Genomic DNA, 17,206 nt, shown 5'->3' with positions numbered 1-17,206 from the left:
AGTTTATATGTAGCCCAGTCTGTTCCTTTATTAGAAACATGTGGTACATTTAATTTTAATACAGCAGCAGGATCTCTGTTTTCACAATTGCAAAATGTCATTCTTGCTGGAAAAAAATCCATTTTATATCTGTCATATATGAGCTCATTCTGGTCTTCCTGGACCTTTAGCTACAGGCAATGATTGCATTGACAGAGATCTAATAGGAGAAGCCTTAGTTTCAGATCCTGTTGCAATGGCTAGACATGATCATGACAAATTTCATCTTTCTAGCCATACCTTAAGGCTCCAACATAAGATCACCAAGGAGCAGGCAAGAATGATTGTAAAACAATGCCCTAACTGCCTTACATTATCTCCAGTGCCACATTTAGGGGTCAATCCACGAGACCTTATGCCTAATTGTATTTGGTAAGTGGATGTAACTCATTATGCAGAGTTTGAAAAGCTGAAATATATGCATGTTTGTATTGACACTTGTTCAGGATTCCTTTTTGCTTCTCTACATACAAGAGTAGCCCCTAGAAATGTAATTGATCATTGTTTACAAGCCTTTAATGCTATGGGATTACCTAAAGTCATTAAGACAGATAATGGACCAGCCTATACTGGCAAAAATTTTGTGTCATTTTGTAAAGAATTTGGTATTGAACAAAAAACTGGAATTCCTTATAACCCAATGGGACAATGAATTGTTGAATGTTCATACTATACTCTGAAAAATTGGCTTGTAAAAACAGAAAGAGGGGAATTATATCTTCCTAAGACACCAAATCTCATCTTGCTTTTGTCTTATGTGCTTTAAATTTTTTGCAGACTGATGCTAAGGGTCAGTCTGCCGTGGATCACCACTGATATCCACCTACTTCCAGTTCATACGCCATGGTGAAATGGTGAGATCTACTTACTAACATGTGGAATGTTCCAGACCCTGTTTTAATATGGGGAAGAGGCTCCATTTGTGTCTTCTCACATAAAGAAGAAGGAGTGTGATGGCTGCCTGGAAGATTGGTTCATCAAGTGAATGCAGGTCCAAAGTCCTTTTAGTAAACATGTTTCCATCTAAAATAATGGCTAAAAACTTTTTAGCCAGAAAAATAGCCTCCAGTAATTTCCTGAGAGTTAACAGTTCCTTTGTGATTCTCAGAGCCACTTCCCTCATACTTGGAGGCCAGACCTTGAGTCTGAGTGTTGCTGATTTGCAACTGAATTGAGTGCCTGGGATATCCTCACAGATAATGTTAAACTTGTTGCTTTTAAACTTTTGACCTTGTATCTCAAGCAGGTCAGTTACCAACATGCAGACTCAACTTCAGAAAAGCTCAGAGGTGGCAATTATTCAGTGTGATGAAGAAAATCATTAAGTGCATATTGTGGTTTTGGTCTGTATGGGATAAAGGTGTGCTATGAGTGCCTACAGTCAAACATTTATCACTATATTTATGACTCTCATCAACCTAAGCCAGAGTCATGTGCCAAGAGGCCATGTTTATTAATAATAAACACTAAAAGGATCTATTTGTGCAAATAAACACAAACAAGCTGCAGGTGATTTCTGACATGGGTAAGAGAGAGACCAGTAGGTCCAGTCCTAAGACAGACAGGGCCGCCAGCCACCATAATTCCCAGGCAGGACTATGGTGCATAAGTATCTCTTATACCCCAGCCCAGGTAATTTTTAATAAATAAAAAGGGAGGAACTGTGACCTCCCCCAGCCTCAAGTGAGCTGAACCAGACCTTGTCCTTGCCACAAGCAGCTAGCTCACCTAGGGTGGAGTCTTTCCCCCTTAAGTGAGGTATAGTGTTCATCCAAGTCTGTAACTTCCCTATAGGAGTCACGCCCTGCTGAACTGCTTCACCTGCCTTCTGGACTGAACAACAAGATGCTATTTAGGACACAAGACCCTGGCTTACTGGGGGATGGGTTCCCTGCCTATATATTCTCAGGCTCTGAAATACATTGGCCCTTGATCGGAACCTTTTACCTTGGTCTGGTTATTTCTCTCACAGTCCGATTCTCCTATTTTCCCCAGGCTCCTGCCTCTCTTTCAGGAACCCGGTTCGCATAGCTGCTGGTGGCTACAGACTACTGTTTTGTTTATATGCCTTTGGAAAAAAAACTTTTGTGTGTTTGTATGTGTGTGTGTGTGTGTGTGTGTGTGTGTGTGTGTGTGTGTGTGTATGTTCATGTATGTATGTGTGTTTGCTATGTGTGGCTTGTCATTTTTAATCTATCTATCTATCTATCTATCTATCTATCTATCTATCTATCTATGTTGTTCTTCTCAATCCTCAGGAAATAAATTGCCTGATTCTATGAATAAAGATGGATGTTGTATGAGACTTTAGTCTGGTTCATAATTAGGTTCCATCTCCCAAGTTTCATTGTCATTACAAATTGATAAACAGACCATATCTCCATTAGAACTTTAAAAGTATATAGATATATATTGCTGAGTGTTCTCTCTCTGATCTCTATAATACATTTCCCTCATGAAAATAATTGGAATCATCAGAAGAACATCATGCAAGCAAAGTTATCATAGGTAAAATAAGTAAAGATAAATTCACCATTCTCACACTAACTCTATGCAATATTTATATTACTCTTTTCAGTGAAATTGTTCAGACAGTCTTTTGTCTGTTTATTCTTTGTATCTTTAACAAATACTTACAAAGCACGAAATTATTTTATACTTTTTATAAGTATTTTCACTCTTTTTCCTTTTACACACTTTGGAAGGTGCTAAGGCTATCACCTTTAATATTGCTTATTCTCTTCTTAAGTAAAAATATCTAAGTCATGTTCTATAAAACTATCATTTATTCCTTCACATGAAGTGAAGAGAGCTTACCTAAGGCTTACGAGTATATTGCTTGGGTTGATACCAGAACGTTTCTATTTAATTAACTCTAGGCTTAGGCTAGAAAGATTCTTTCTAGAACAATCTAATCTTCTATAGTCCTGAACCCTGAAGTCTTCAGGTTCCAGCTGCTGTCTTCTAACCTTGCCCTAGAAAGTCTCAACCTCTGATACTTACTATCGAATAAACTTTTGTTTCCCTTTCTTTCTGAATTCTTACTAGCTGGTTCAACTCACAGGTCCTAGCTCCAACTCCTCTCCAAGATGACTAATTAAAATTGGATTCTCTTGTCTTCTGATTGAATTGATTTGCTTAGAAAAAGTTCCTTTGATTTTATATATTTATTTGTTTAAGAAAATACTAGTAGTGATGTATTATTTTGAAATATACAGTTAATATGTTTGGAGTTACTTAAAATTTATACTGAGAAAAACGTATGTATTTTCAGTATTGCTGTAGACAAGCATCTACATAATAATGTTAAATTGATTGTTGTTTTATATCAAACAACTTTTATAATACTTATTTTTATTGTTATAATATTTTATAAATTTTAAGGAATATGACAAAAAAGATATTGTAGATATTGAAGTGGGGGTCTCTGGGAGGAGTTGGGGTACAAAAGGGAAACAAGAATGTGATTTAATTCTATTTACTTAAAATATGTTTTTAAATGTTAACAAATTGAAATCATGTAACTTCTCTCATCATAATGCAATAAAAGTTAAAAAAACTAAATCAATAGAAAAAAAGGAAGGGAAAGATAATCACTCATTGAGTAGATCCACTTTATCTTGTAGATTGGAAGATAGTATCAACATGTTTGGAGATAATCTTAGCTTTTTTTCATAGAATGTATTGGTAAAAGCTTAGCCCTCAATTGCCATTTTTCTGATTATAGTATGCATATTTCTATTTCATCTTGGTATCTTACATTATTTCTGCAAATATACTTTAAAATTTATCATTAAAGTTTTTATTTATTTCAAAAAAAAAAGAAAAAGAAAAAGTTCCTCTGAATGCCAGACACTGAACTGCACTGATTGCATGAACAGAATGGAACTGTACAGTATTGTACACTCACATGGAACTCAACCCATCCATTCCCTGCACTGCTTTATTATTATTGTTATTGTTATTGTTATTATTATTATATTTTATTTATTTACATTTCAAATATCCCCTTTCCTGGTTTCCCCTACCCCCATATCCCCACCCTCTGCTTCTATGAAGGTGCTCCCCCACCCACCTACCCGCTCCTGCCTCCCTGCCATGGCATGCCTTACACTGGGGTACTTGTGTGTGTGTGTGTGTATGTGTGTATGTGTGTATGAGAAAGAGAGAGAGAGAGAGAGAGAGAGAGAGACTGTGTGCATCTCTCACTCTTTTTGTCTTTCTCTGTCTCTGTATCCTCTGCCTCTGTCTCTGTCTTTCTGTCTGTCTGTCTGTCTTTGTCCCTGTCTCCCTCTGTTTGTCTCTCCATCTCTCTATCTCTCTCTGTCTCTGTCTCTCCTCCTGTCTCTCTGTCTATCTCTGTGTCTCTGTCTCTGTCTCTGTCTCTCTCTCTCTCTCTCTTGCTGTCTGCCTCTCTCCTGTTTCTCTGCTTTCTGATTCCTAAGCATCAGAATATAAAACACTCATTTACTTCTCCAGTGCCATGCTTGCTGGACAACAGCTATGTTCCTACCCTTCTGATCATGAATGACATAGATTACCTGAAGCTGTAAGCAAGTCCCTATTGATTTTTTTTTTTTGTAAGAATTGCCATCATCACAGTTCTGTTGCACAGCAATAGAAAACGGGTAAGACACTTTCTGTAATGAAAGTCAGAGACAGTACAATCTGTTCATTAAATTTAAATGTCACTTGTGCATTGTCTCATACTCTCATCTACTTTAATTAGTGATTATTATAAATAATTTCAACTCATAGATGATTTTGATAACAAAAATGTATTATTCAACCAACATGGAATTTTATTCATCCATGAAGAATGAAATAATGCCACTGTACCAAAACTATGTGTAAATGGAGATTTCTATGGTAAGAAAAATGAATGATATTCAGATAATTACTTCATGTTTTCTTTAATATATATGATCTGGGTTTAATTAAAAGGCATTAAAAAAGAATGGGGATTATTTAGGAAGAGAAATAAGCTGACAGGAGAAGGGAGATAATGTATGGAAATGAAGAATGAATAGAAAGAAGGTGCATGATATTAATATAATCAAATGTCATAATGTAATCCTCCCTTTTTGTACAATTAATGTAGCCATTCAAAAAAGCACAACAGTTATAATTAAAAACATTTTTAAAATATTGATCAATTATTAGTACAGTGTAAGCAGTTTGATAGTTGAGAAACAAGGAAAATACCCTTCAATATTTAAAATTCATCATAAAGTCTACATTCTCTCCTTGGTACTATTTATACAATCTTAACACTTTTGGAAGAAAAAAATAGAGAGACTATGTCAATATTTAAAATTAGAAACATAAAATGAGTTTGGCTTGGTGTGAAGTCAAATCTACAAAAATGGTTTCATGGTTTCATAATTTCACATCCATCTTTATTTTTAATAAGTTAAATGTAGCATGTGATGCAGATGGTCAAAGTTTAGCTGGGTTAATTAAAAAGATAAAATGCATTTTAAAGCACCTTTTATATCTACCACATTAGATAGAAATAAAGATAATTATGTCTCTAAAATAAAACCATATTACACTAGCACGTAGACTTTCTTGCTTAGAGGAGCTGGAGGTTGAACACTTGGAAAGTGATTCAACAAGCTTTACATACATGAGAATATAGTATTTGGGAATAGACTAAAATATTAAAATGAAGAAAGGAGTGTGTCTGTCTGTCTGTTAAAGTATTTATGTGAATACATGCATTTGTGCACATAATCATAATTTTGTGTGTGTGTGTGTGTGTGTGTGTGTGTATAGAGATCAGAAGATAGCTTCAAGTATATTTCTTTATGGACTTCTTCCTTACTTTATGAGATTGAGTCTCTCACTGAATGAGGATCTCAAAGATTTGGCCTGACTGGCTGTCTAGTTACTAGCTTTATTTTCTCACTTGTTGCATGTAATATGTTGCTGAACAACAACAACAACAACAAAATCTGTCTTAAAGTGGATTACATAGGTTTTTTTTATTGTAAAAATATTTTAAGTCAATCAACTTAAATGAGAAAAGAGTTATTTTGTTTCATAGTCTGAGATGTTTTACTCCACAATCAACTAACTGTTTCTGCTACCTTGGGACATTAGTAGGACTTCACACTAGAATCCAGTAAGGAAATCATACTTCTCATATCATAGCCAAGAAACAAAGAAAAACAAGTTATTAACATCTGTCTAAATATCTTCTTTAAGGGCAGACTAGCATTGATTTTTTTTTAATGTTTAAATAGCTTCACAGTGGATACAGCTGGAAACAAAGCCTTTAATATGTGAGACTTACATAATACTTCAGATTGTTGTTAAAGCATGAGGACACCTAGAGGAAGTATAGATGATGTGACTAACCAAAAAAAAAATGTTTTCCAAATTCTCTCAGAAAGATGAAAAATAATAAGTTATTATATTAAAATTGAAGAAGTCAGTCTTTTACATTTAAATTTTCATACTTGTATACAATATATCTTAAGCATTATTTACTCTACTGACTACTCCCAAAGTTCCCCACATGTTGCTAGAACGTCCTTTTTCCAATTTTATGTTCAATGTTTTTCAACCCATATGCTGCACATATTAGCAGGCATGTGAGGTCATTCTTTGAATCATATGTAACTTGGTACATCACCATGACTGTGGAGGTGATCAGGAGAAACATATAACTGAAGAAAAGCTGCTTTGATAAGGAAAAGAGATGCTCTGGTTGAACACAAACAAGAGTCATTAATTCATATAGCCAGGTATCAGGTAGAGCTAATACAATCTTGCTTTTGGAAACAAAAGTCAATATCAAGGCAGGGACAATCAGAATTTGCTTGAATGAAAGAATGATTTCTATTGTATTTCTTACTAGAATTTGTAGAGTGTGTATTTCTAGCCATTTACACCTAACTTCTTTTTATTAAACTTAATTTTGTTGTTTACATATTCACTCTACGTCCCACACAATGCACCCATACCATGATCCTTCCTGCATCCACCTTATCCTTTTCCTCTGAGTGGGTGGAGCCCCCAGGGTATCTTCCCATCCTGGCACTTCAAGACTCTGCAAGGCTAGGCACTTCCTGATGCACTGAGGCCAGACAAGACAGCCTAGCTAGATGAACAAATCCAATATAAAAGTAACAGATTTTAGTATATTACCCCACTCCAGTTGTTCAGGACCCACATGAAGATCAAGCTCTGCATCTGCTACATATGTGGTTTAAGGCATAGGTCTAACTTTTGATACTCCATAACAAATGCATTTCTGGGTTTGGAGAGATAGTCTATAGTCTGAAGGTGTTTTGCTTTTATATTGTTTATTTATTTCTCTATTTATTCTCTGTGTGTGTGTTTGTGTGTGTGTGTGTGTGTGTGAGAGAGAGAGAGAGAGAGAGAGAGAAAGAGACAGAGAGACAGAGAGACAGAGAGACAGAGAGACAGAGAGACAGAGAGAGAAAGAAAGTAGCACTATTTAGATTAGAGAGTAAAGGTACTTAAGCCAAGCCTGAGGACCCAAGTTTGGTTTTTAGGGTCCACATGTTAGAAGGAGAAAACCAACTACAATATTCATTTCTCTCTCTCTCTCTCTCTCTCTCTCTCTCTCTCTCTTTCTCTGTATGTATATGTATTATAGATATAGAGAAAAATATTTATATAGAGTATATAGATAGATCTTTGTCCCAGAGAGAGCCACTTTAAGAATTAAAAAGAAATGTTCAAAATTTATTCTTTCCATTTCTAGTGTAAATGGAAATATTGTACACTACAAAGTATAATATACTCCTCTTGTCTTGACTACTGAAAGCAAATATATCATGTGGTATAGAATAGGAAGTTTCAATATTGACACCACCCAAGAAAGATGTATCACCATTAGAAAAATGAGTATAAGTGTTGAAGTGTTCATTAAAAAAAATCTGTAAGAATAAACACATATAAATTTTGGTTCATGTTATTTGTTTCTAAACACCTCTCCAAAATCAAATTAGTGGTACTTTTATATATATACATATACATGTATATGTATATATATGTATTCATTCATTCATATATAAATATTATACATATATACATATATATACACATATGTGTGTGTATGTATGTGTGTGTCTGTATGTGTGTGTGTGTGAGTGTGTGTGTGAGTGTGTGTGTGTGTGTGTGTGTGTGTGTGTGTGTGTGTGTGTGTGTGTATGAGCTTTACCTCCTGATTCCTGGTAGCAGTCAGTGTGAGAAAGACACTGGTCTTAAAGTGGGCTTTTGAAACGTCAAAATCCATTTCCAGTGACATACTTCATCTACTAAGACTATACCTCCCAATCACTCTCAGAAATTTCACTGAGGACCAAACTTTTAAATGTATGAACTTATGGAAGTGATTCTCATTTAAACCACCACACTATATTTGTAGAATTAATATGCAAGTAGACAATTTAATAAGGAACATACTGAAGAAAGTAAAGCTTATGACAATATTTTCCAACACAACATTTGATTATTTCCTCCCTATTACCTACCCTCATGGAGACCAAGTAAAACAAAACAACATATAGCAAAACAACAACAACAAAAATAAAGAAAAAATGAGACTTATAATGTTTATATCCACATGACAATGAAGGTCAAGGCCCTTCTAGGGTTGACTTTGTAAGAAGAAAATTCCTTTGTAAATCCAGAATACTAACCTGGCTGTGGTGGTACATGCCTTTAGTCCCAGCACTTGGGAGGCAGAAGCAGGCAGATTTCTGAGTTCGAGGCCACCCTAGTCTACAGAGTGAGTTCCAGGACAGCTAGGGCTACACAGAGAAACCCTATCTCAAAAAAAAAAAAAAAAAGTAGAGAATACTAGCTTCTCACCCAAACACACAAATGTAGTGACATGTTATGGCACAGCAAACTAACCCAAACTTATTCTTCCACATTAGAGCCAACATGTAAAGACATATCTTCTGATATTCAAATAAAAAAATAAATAACCTACTTATTTTTATATCTACACCTGTCATTTGAAACACAAATTTGATTTTTTCCTATGATTATTTACTCAAGTATCACACATCAAATTCCTAAATTTGGTTTTGAATTCTGAGTGTGTAAGAAATAATATAGCATATACATGTACTACTTAAACCAGGTTAAGAGAGTAATCATTTAAAAAATAATTATAGCCTATAAAAATATGTCTTCCTCCTAACATGAAATAGACTTCTCTGGAAACTGCCAAATTTTGGTGACTGAAGGAAACATCTTTTCAACTTTTTTCATTACATTCTCAGAGTTGGACAAATTTCCAAGTTCCCTATAATTTTACAAGTAATCTTAAAATAATGATGAGCAGAATGTCACATCTTCAGCATTGTAGTTAGACTCTGTTTCCAGTTGACCCACATGAAAGCTTTTATAGCCAATAGAAAATGTTACTAAATAACCACCCACTGAATATCTACTACTACAGCAAGCCATTTCCAAAGACACTATATTAAAATTGTGTAGTAATTTGTACAGTTCTAAAACTGCCATTCCCTTTTGGACATCACATACTAAATAATAGATATCAAACTTAATAAGTTTAAGATCATGATTTCCATTTTAAGATTACCCTTCAAATACATCTCTATTTTTAAATTTAAATTATTTTATTTATCTACATTCCAAATGATTTCCCCTCTACGTGGTCTCCCCACGAACACCAAGTTCTTCATCTCATCCTCTCCCTATCTATGAGGGGGTGCTCCCACACCTGTCAACATATCCCCACCACGTCTCAGGCAGCAAACATCACTGTTCACTATGGCACCAAGTATCCACAATATTAAGTACATCCTCTTCCACTGAAGCCAGACAAGGCTGTTCTCTGCTACGCATATGCCTGTCACTGAGTGGTCTTTCTTTCGTACTCTGCTCCATTTTTTTTCTGTGCATTTCCTTAAGACATGAACAATTCTCTGTTAAAAATTTTGAACATGAGTGAGTGGTCCCATGGCTCAGCTGGGGACCCTATCTATCTACTGGACATATCTTTTCAGGTTCCATCTCCCCATTGTTAGGCATTTCAGTTAGTGTCATTGACTCTTGGTAGTTTTTCACATTCCAGGACTCTGTGGCTCTCTAAAATTCTCCTCTCCCCAAAACCCATAATTCAACTCATTCTCCTGGCTCTCTGGGTTTCTCTACTGTCTCTCTCCATACCTGACCTTGCCTGCTTTCCACTCTGTCCTTCCCACTGCTACCCAGATCCCTGCCTCCATCTGCATCCAATGATTATTTAGATACTCTTTCTAAGTGGGTTTGAGGTATTAATATTTGGGCCTTAGTTCTTGTTAAATTTCCTACAATTTGTGAGTTGTATCATTGGTAGTCTAAACTTTCTAGCTAATAGACACTGTACTGACTGGTTTTGTGTGTCAACTTGACATAGGCTGGAATTATCACAGAGAAGGGAGCTTCGGTTGGGGAAGTGCCTCCATGAGACCAAGCTGTGGGGAATTTTCTCAATTAGTGAAAAAGGAGGTAGGGACCCTTGTGGGTGGTGTCATCCCTGGGCTGGAAGTCTTGGGTTCTATAGGAGAGCAGGCAGAGCAAGCCAGGGGAAACAAACCAGTAAGGAACACCTCTCCATGGCCTCTGCATCAACTCCTTCTTCCTGACCTGCTTGAGTTCCGGTCCTGACTTCCTCTGGTGATCAACAGGAATGTGGAAGTAAGCTGAATAAACCCTTTCCTCCCCAACTTGCTTCTTGGTCATGATGTTTGTGCAGGAATAGAAAACCTGACTAAGACAGTCACTTATCAGTGATTACATACCATACATGTCCTTTTGGATCTGAGTTACCTCACTCAGGGTGAATTTTCTAGTTTCATCAATTTACAAAACTCATGGGATGTCCTCATTTTTAAAGCTGAATAGTATTCCAATGTTTGAACCACATTTTCTGTATCTAATCTTCCGTTGAGGGACATCTGGGTTGTTTCTAGCTTCTAGCTATTACAAGTAAAGCTTCTATGAACATAGTGGAGCACATGTCCTTGTAGTGTGGTAGGACATCTTTCGGGTATATGCCCAAGAGTGGTATATCTGGGTCTTCAGATAGAACTATTTCCAATTTTTGGAGGAACTGCCCCAAGACTGATTTCTAGAGTTGTTGTTCCAATTTGCAATTCTACCAGCAATTACCCTTTCTTCACATCCTTGCCAGAATCTACTTTCACTTGACTTTTTGATCTTAGCCATTCTAAGTGGTGTAAGGTGGAATCTTAGGCTAATTTTATTTGCATTTCTCTGGTGACTAAGGATTTTGAATATGTCTTTAAGTGCTTCTCCACCATTCAAAATTCCTCTGTTGAGAATTTTCTCTTTAGCTCTGTCAAGCTATCACTATTTGCAAATGATATGATAGTATACTTAAGTGACCCTATAAATTCTACCACAGAATTTTTACAGGTGATAAACAAGTTCAGTGAAGTGAGTGGATCTAAAATTACCTCAAATAAATCACTATCTTTTCTTTAAACAAATGATAAATACTCTGAGAAAGAAAATAGGGAAACAACACCCATCAAACTAGTCATTATTAATATAAAATAATTTGCTGTGACTTTAACCAAACAAGGGAAAGATCTGTGTGCCAAGAACTTCAAATTTCTGAAGAAAGAAATTGAAGAGGATGTCAGAAGATGGAAAGATCTCCCATGCTCATGGATTGGTAGGATTAACATAGTAAAAATTACCATCTTACCCCAAGCAATTTACAAATTCAATGCAATCTCCATCAAAATTCCAACACAATTCTTCACAGACATAAGAAGGGTAATTCTCAACTTCATATGGAAAAACAATAAAACCCATGATACCAAAAGTAATAAAAGAACTTCTGAGGCAATCAGCATCCTTGACCTCAAGTTGTACTAAAGAACAATAGTAATAATTCGCAAATAGTAGTAGTACAGAGACAGGTAGATCAGTGGAATAGAAGTGAAGGCCACAGAGCTATGAACACTTGAATTTTGACAAAGAAGCCAAAATCATACAGCAGAAAAAAGAAAGCATCTTCAACAATGGGTGCTCATCTAACTGGTGGTCTGCATGTAGAAGAATGCAAATTGACCCATATTTGTCACTTTGCACAAAATTCAAGTCCAATTGGATCAAGAATCTCCACATAAAACTTTTTACACTGAAACTAAAAGAAGAAAATACGGGGAATAGCCTCAAATGCATTGGCACAGGTGAAAATTTCCTGAACCGAACACCAATGGCTCCAGTACTAAGATGAACAATTGACAAAAGGATGCAGTGAAAAGGAAAAAATAGCAACTGAAGAAGTTAGATTCAAAAAACAAAACAAAACAAAACAAAAACAGAAAAAAAAAACAGAAAAACAAAAAACCACAACTAAATAACCCAATTAAAAATAGGATACTTAGAAAAGACAATTCTAAGCTGGGCAGTGGTGGCTCACGCCTTTAATCCCAGCACTTGCGAGGCAGAGGCAGGTGGATTTCTGAGTTTGAGGGCAGCCTGGTCTACAAAGTGAATTCCAGGATAGCCAAGGCTAAATAGAGAAACCCTGTCTTAAAAAAAACAAAACCAATAAAAACAGACAAACAAGAAAAAACAAAATACAACTCTTATAGAAAGTCACAGCAGTATTAAACTTGTTGCTTAATAAACTTGTGGATTATTTAGAATTTTCCAGCTCTATGTACAAATATCATATGTTGGGGGGTGTTAGGTTTTTACCTGTACTATGGTTATGGTTTCATAATATATTGTCCCTGTGTGTTCTTGTATATTATCAATTGCTATCAAGGTACAATAAGGACAGCAACCATATCCAAAGTTCATTTACCATGTAGTTGCTTATGAGATTGAAATGTAATTACTTGTCACTTTCTTTTAACTAATAACTCTTTAATTATCATCGTTTTGGTGGTTTGAATATGCTTGGCCCATGGGAAGGGGCAATATTAGTAGGTGGGGCCTTGTTGGAGGAAGTTTGTCTATGTGGGTGTGGGCTTTGAGGTCTCAAGCACTGCCTAGTATATGAGAGAGCCCCTCCTGCTGGCTGCTAGAGAAAACAGACCTTTCTTGGCTGCTTTCTGATCAAAATATAGAACTCTACTATTCTAGCACCATGTTTGCCTGAACCTTGCCATGATTTCTGCCATGATGATAATGTGCTGAATCTCTGAAACTATAAGCCAGCCCCAATAAAATGTTGTCCTTTTTAAGAGTTGCCTTGGTCATGGTGTCTCTTTATTCACAGCAATAAAACCCTAAGACAATCTCAAACTTCATATTTCCATAGAAACCTTCTGATCTCTCTCCTTGGGTTAAACATTCTCATAACACCATAGAACAGCAAATAAATATATCCCATTTATACATTTTAATATCTACTATATTGAGTAACATTTATCTTTACCATCATGTTCAGCATATAAAGTTCCATAACAGCAAGTTCATATAAATATTTTATTGGAATTCTAAATATACTAACTATCAAGGGTTATTCTACAACTATGAACAAAAAAGTAAATGTATAATGTTCATAGACCTATATGATTAGGATCATATTTCAGTTATCTCTTGTTATTACTTCAGTAACATGGTCATCTCTCATTGACGATAAATATTCCTCTATCTTGGAGTACCCTAAAGACTATTGATTACATTGGAACTATTTGTTATTGTTTTAGGTGACATTTTTTTTACATTTATACATGAGATGAAAACTTCTCAGGATCTTTCACTTGATTATGTTACTCATTGGGTCTACTTATTTTAAGTCTAAGTCAACGATGTATTTCCTTCTCTCTGGTCAACAGGACTGCATGTTTTTCCCTCCCTAATATAAGTTACCTATAGAAATACCAAAAAAACCCTTTTATTTATCACAATATTCTCAAAATCTACCTCAGTTTTAGGTGTGTAGGAACTTCTTACTACTTCTAGTAGACAGAAAATCCTATGACATAAGGAAAGTTATACTCTGGTTCAAGAATTTACTTATTACATTATTTGGATCTCATTTGCTTATCCAAGGATGAGTGGAGTCAGCTAATTCCAATCTAAGATTATAGTTGGAAGGCTTGATTTTAGATAAATTCAATATGTTGGAAGAAATGCCACTGACGCCATATAAAAGGAGCAGAGAGTCCCGATATCTACCATTACATAAGTGCATCTCAGGGAGCTTTACTAGGCAAACTAAATGGAAAAAATAGTTCTGGATCTCCAAATGATGATAGTTGTGTAGCAGGTTTTGAGCTAAAAATTGTTTTAAATTTCAAGATATCTGAGTTTTTAGTAAAATGGTCTCTTGGAGTTTTTTTTTTTTATAGGAAGACTTATATGACAGTTTCTTGTATTGTGAAAACTATCATGTGTCCACAGAAAATATCTTTGAAGGATAGAATGAGTGTAGATTCTAATTCCATTTTTATCATAATAAATGCCTATTTAAACTTGGAAGGGTTAAGTGATTGTCAAATTAAAATATGTAACAAAATTATTTACTTCTTGAATGAAAATGACATTCATAACTTTTGAGCTTGATAACCTTATATAACTTTATAACCACAAACTACATACTCAGTATATGACCCTTTTGTTTTATTTGTAGAATTATCCAAAGAGAGAGAACGAAACAGCAGATTAACTTGACAAGCTCCAGAAATGTCTGCAATACATAGTAGTTGTTCTATGGAACTCAGTATTACTAGACAAATGGTAAGCTATCTATACTTCTCAGAAAGGCTGCTTTTATGTCAATGAATGTTATAGCTTTCCATGCTTAATATTTATGTATACATATATAAGAAATATTTTCTTTCTTAATATGAAATGTGGGAAGAGCTTCTAAATAAAGTTTGCCAGAAAGCATGTGGCCTTCACTCTTATTGGAAAAGCATGAACGTCTTAGGGACAACAGACTATACCAGAGAGCAAAATATGTCTTTCTTGCTGCATTATATTCTTTGACTCTACTTTAAATAATATCATGGTATGATGATCTTTTTCTAAATCATACTTGTTATGTTAAAAAGTGATTTATTTAATCATAGCCACTGCATACATTTCCAAATTAGATATGTATATTTTCCTGAAAAATGCTTAGATTATTTTCAAAAAAGATTTTTTTTTTACATGCCTGTCTCTTAGAGTAATTACAAAGCACATGCAGTACATAAACACCAGCAGAGCTTGTGGAAAGAGTTCACAAAGCATGGTTTGCACCTGATTTTCATCCATTACGCTTTTCACAAGGACAACATAAATCTCAATTTGGAGATGTTTGACTCGATTTGAAGAAGGCAAGTTGTCATTTTAGAGGTTTTCTTTATTATTATTATTTTTTTGTAAAATATTGGTCTGAAGACCCCCAATTAGCAGGCAAACAAAACAAAACAAAAATAACCCTCAGAATTTTTGACGAAAAATTTCTCTAGAGCAGATTTGGTACATGAAGTAAAACCGTGTACATTATGAATCTATCTTACAGCCATTTGCTTATGTTTTCCAGAGAAAAAATGTAAAGATCAATGCATGGAAATCTTCTAAAATTAGGGTCATCTTCAAAAGTTTAAAAATAATTAAAAGTACAAATTAGTATTCTTCTCAGAGAAAATAAATCAAAATTTATTTTCCAAATCAACACTATCCATTTAATTTAAAAACTATTGGATGTCCAATTGTATATATTCAATTTCCCACAAAAAATAATCCTCTATAAATAACTAATGGCATAATAGTATCACTATGTTTTCACTTATTGTGGTATTTTAGTTTAATGGAAAATTAGCAAAAGAGTAATCATAATCCAGTGCCTGATCAAGATAACGCCTGACCTGACTGAGACATTAGATTAATGTGATTTATATTTTTTGAGTTTTGTTTTGTTTTTCAGTGTACTATTACATATCAGTGAATCAGCACAGAGCAGTAATGTTAGAAAGTATTATTTTCTTCTTGGAAAACATGAAAGATATTTACTATTTGTTTACTGTCATAAATAGACCACAAAAATATCAATTAAGTGCCAAAAAATGTTAATTATCTGTTCTTGGCCAAAGCTTATTTTGAAATGAAATTTTGAACTACATAATTAATATATTATTCAGTTAGTCTTATTAAGGTACCATATCACAGTTGAAAGTTTCATGAAACTTATTTTTACCAGATAGCTTATATATCAAATAAGTTTGTGTTTATTAATAATTTAAATGAAATTCCAGCATCATATGTGTATGAATATAAAAACTGAATTATTTCATTCGTATGTATATGTTTAATAGTTTTATTTTTAATTGCACTAATTCATAATGTACACAGGATTTCTAGACTTTCAGACATTGTCTTTGTTCTCATGAGTAACTTTTATTGAGTAATAGAAAATACTCAACATTTAGAAAACATTTTAAGATTTGGCCTGTTTTCTACATATATAGTTCTCTGTCCTGGTGTACACAGAGGGCAAAAGAAGGCAGATGATTCTCTAGAAAATTATTCACTGGTGTTTCAGTAGGATATAAGATGCCCAAAGCAGTTACTGGGAACTGAAATTGAGTCCATTGAAGGATTAGCAACTGCTCTCAGCCCAGTGTGCTATCTTTACAGCTACCAAAGTAGTTTGGAAACAGCATTTTAAAACAAATGTGTCAAGCCTTTCTTATAAAGTACACTGAATTATTATTAAGCTAATAATAACATCTAAACTGTCTTATAACATAAAATTTGGGGAAAATAACCCATTAAATTAGTTTACTTATTGCTGGTGCTTATAGGTTTTAATTTATAAGTAGTCAATTCATCAAACTAAAGCAAGCTCACATGATATGAATTATGAATTACAGTCTTCTGATTCAGTCTCCAAACATTGAGATCAAGTCACTATTCATCTTGACAAATGCAAACTGAACAAATTTTCTTTCTATTTTTCATTATAAGCCCTGCTTTATAAATGATGAAAGTATGCTTAAAAACTGCATGCAATTTTGACCTCAAAATTACGAACCGTTAACTTTAAGAACTGTGTTGAATAACCTCTTTGAAAATGCTCAAAATTCCTGGGCATCATCCAGAAAAGCAATTAAAAAATGGCATATGTGGGAGTGGGGGAATAAAGGGGCTCATAAACTTATGCTGCTAAAACCTTTGCCATAGGGAAAAGAGG

The 17,206-nt window shown here is 34.6% G+C and overlaps 1 long non-coding RNA gene across 1 annotated transcript; it reads left to right on the top strand.

Annotated features, from left to right (window-relative positions):
* The first annotated feature begins 837 nt into the window (after positions 1-837).
* On the top strand, positions 838-15,289 carry LOC116071399. The gene is made up of 3 exons (XR_004110873.1): positions 838-1,030; positions 14,657-14,763; positions 15,196-15,289. It is a non-coding gene; the product is annotated as an uncharacterized LOC116071399 (long non-coding RNA).
* The last annotated feature ends 1,917 nt before the right edge of the window (positions 15,290-17,206 follow it).

Source organism: Mastomys coucha, unplaced genomic scaffold, assembly GCF_008632895.1.
Source record: "Mastomys coucha isolate ucsf_1 unplaced genomic scaffold, UCSF_Mcou_1 pScaffold22, whole genome shotgun sequence".
NCBI lineage: Eukaryota > Metazoa > Chordata > Mammalia > Rodentia > Muridae > Mastomys > Mastomys coucha.
The sequence above is the reverse complement of the archived record's forward strand: the minus strand, read 5'-3'. Positions and strand labels throughout refer to the sequence as shown.